We start from the raw sequence: 3,552 nt of genomic DNA on the forward strand, positions 1-3,552 counted from the left end.
ACAGTCTGGGAAGATCAACAAATCCCAAGATCAGCAGGCAAGACTGCAGGCAAGCTGCTAGCTCCAGTCCCCAAAACCAGAGGTCAGATGTATAGGAACCAGCTTCAGGATCCAGAGCAAGCAAAGGCCCACCAACCATGCAAGAATGTACACTTATATTCAATGCAGGCCACAAGTTCAAGGAAACTTCCTTTCAACTCATTGGCTGTTGACAGCAGATTCCATCATGGAGGTGACCACATTATATCAAATCTCATCATGGAAGTGATAACAAAACATAGGACTGCCAAACCACTGAGAATCCTGGCCCAGGCAAGTTGACACACAACCCGAACCATCACACCTTGACAGTGTGATATTTTGTGTGTAATGTTTTATTATGAATATATAATTATTGCACTATAAATCTTTTTGGTGCATTTTGTAATTTTAAATATTAAAGATGTATTTGTGACTTTTTTCTTATTTGTGATATATAATGGTATTTATATGTATATGTGTATATATATATGTATATATATACATATATATATGTGTGTATATATATATATATATATACTTTTTTCACCTGTTTATCCTTTATTGTGGTTTTGGGGAAGGATATTGATATACCATGGACTGCCAAAAGAAAGAACAAATCTGTCTTGGAGAATGTTATTTAGAAGCAAGAATGGTGAGACTATGTCTCACATTCTTTGGACATGTTATTAGGAAGAATCAGTCCCTAGAGAAGGATGTCAGCCTTGGTAAAGTAGAGGGTCTGTGAAAAAAGGAAGACCCTCAACGAGATGGATTGGTACAGTGGCTGCAACAGTGAGCTCAAACCTAACAACTATTGTGAGGAAGGCACAGGACCAGGCAGTGTTTTGTTCTGTTGTACATGGGTTGCAATGAGTAGAAACTGACCTGATGGCACCTAATAACAACAACAACATTGTTTAATGGAAGGAGCCCTGGTGGTGCAATGTTTAAATGCCCACTGCTATGCAAAATTTGGCAATTTGAACCCACAAGCAGTTCTGGGAGAAAAGACCTGGTTATCTGCACCCATAAAGATTATAACATAGGCAGCCTTCCTGGGCATTTCTACTCTACCCTATAGGCCACTATGAGTCACAGCTGACTCAACAGCACCTACAAAACAAAAATTCTTTAATGATAGATATTTTGTTCCCTTCAACAGAACATTGTCCAACTTTCTTACCTTGGACATGTCATCAGGAAAGACCATTTTCTGGAGTAGGACATTATATATGGTGAAGTAGAGGGCCAAAGAGGATGAGGGAAGCCCCTCGTAAGATGGATTGACACAGTGGTTGCAGCAATTGACTCAAACATACCAAGGATTTTGAGGACGGCAGAGGGCAACACAACATTTTGTTCTGTTTTCGGTAAGGTCGCCATAAATTGGAGTCAACTCAGTGGTGGCTAACAACACCAACATTTTGTGATGGATTATATTCCCTTCACATGATTCTATCGCAGTCCATCCACACTGTTGTGTGCATCAATAATTTGTTCCTTCTATTTTTTTTTATTGCTGAGTTTTATTTCTTGTGTGAATTTACTTCAATTTGCTTAATGATTCATCGATAGAAGGACTTTTTTTTTTCTTTTAACCGTGATTCTGTGAAAGTTTACAGAGCAATTTAGTTCCACATTGAACAGGTAATACACTAATTGTTTTGTGACATTGGTTGCCAAAGCAGTGATGTGTCATCACTCTCACCTTCTTCAATCTAGGCTATCTGTTTCCATTTGTCCAGTTTTCCTGTCACTTCCTGCCTTCTTGACTTTGCATTTGGTCTGGTGTGCTTATTAGTCTCGAATACGTGATTGAACTATGAAGTATGTCCTTCAAGTGTGTTGTTCTGCCCCATAGACCTGGTGAATCTTTGGCTGAAGGTGAACCTACGGAGCAATTTCAGTGCTGAGTTAAAAGGGTGTCCAGGGGCCATACCTTTGGCGTTTCTCCAGTCTGTATCAGACCAGGAAGCCTGGTCTTTTTGTGTGTGTGTGAATTTAAATTTGGTTCTACATTTTTCTCCCATTCTGTCTGGGACCCTGTATTGTGATTCCTGCCAGAACACTCTGTAGTGAGAACCCAGGCTCTCTCTAGTTGTTCTGGGCTCAGTCTGGTGGGGGTTGTGGTAGTTGTGGTTCCTTAGTCCTTTGGACTAATCTTTGCCTTGTGTCTTTGGTCTTCTTCATTCCCCTTTGCTCCAGCCAGGGTGGGACCAGTAGAGGTATATTAGATGGCCACTCCCAGGCTTTTAAGTCCCTACTCTCTACTCACCACAGTTGAATGTAGAGCATTTTCTTTATAGACTTGTTGTTGTTGTTAGGTGCCATCAAGTCAGTTCTGACTCATAGCTACACTATGTAACACAGAACAAAACACTTCCCAGTCTTGCACCATCCTTACATTCATTATTATGCTTGAGCCCATTGTTGCAGCCAGTGCGTCAGTGCACCTCCTTGAGGGTCTTCCTCTTTTCTGTTTACCCTGTACTTTACCAAGCATGATGTCCTTCTCCAAGGACTGATCCCTCCTGACAACTTGTCCAAAGTATGTAAGACACAACCTGGCCATCCTTACTTCTAAGGAGTATTCTGGCTGTACTTCTCCCAAGACAGACTTGTTCGTTTTTTTGGCAGTCCATGGTACATTCAATATTCTTTGCCAGCACCACAACTCAAAGGCGTTAATTCTTCTTTGCTCTTTCTTATTCATTGTCTAACTTTCACATGGATATGATGCTACTGAAAATGCCGTGGCTTGGGTCAGGCGCGCCTTAGTCTTCAAGATGACATACTTGCTTTTCAACACTTTAAAGAGGTTTTTTTTTGCAGCAGATTTGCCCGGTAAAATGCGTCATTTGATTTCTTGACTGCTTCTTCCATAGGTGTTGATGGTGGATATAGGTAAAATGAAATCCTTGACAAATTCAATCTCTTCTCCATTTATTGTGATGTGGCTTATTGGTCCAGTTGTGAGGATTTTTTTTTTTTTCCTTTATGTTGAAGTTTAATCAGTACTGAATGCTGTGGTCTTTGACCATCAGTAAGTGCTTCAAGTCCTCTTCACTTTCAGCAAGCAAGGTTGTGGCATCTGTGTAATGCAAGTTGTTCATGAGTCTTCCTTCAATCCTAATGCCCTGTGCTTCTTCATATAGTACAGTTTCTCAGATTATTGGCTCAGCACAGAGATTGACTAGGTATGGTGAAAGGTTACAACCCTGATGCACTTTTCCTGACTTTAAACCACTCAGTATCCCCTTGTTCTTTCTGAACGATTGCTCCTTAATCTGTGTACAGGTTCTTCGTGAGTAAAATTAATGGCTCTAAAATTCTTATTTCTCAATGTTATCAATAATTGGTTATGATCCACACAGTCAAATGCCTTTGCATAGTCAATAAAACACAGGTAAACATCTTTCTGGTTTTCTCTGCTTTCAGTCAGGATCCATTTGACATCAGCAACGATATCCCTAGTTCCATGTCCTCTCCTGAATCTGGCCTGAATTTCTGGCAGTTCCCTGTCAATATACT

The sequence above is a fragment of the Elephas maximus genome, chromosome 20, assembly GCF_024166365.1.
Source record: "Elephas maximus indicus isolate mEleMax1 chromosome 20, mEleMax1 primary haplotype, whole genome shotgun sequence".
NCBI classification, from domain to species: Eukaryota; Metazoa; Chordata; class Mammalia; order Proboscidea; family Elephantidae; genus Elephas; species Elephas maximus.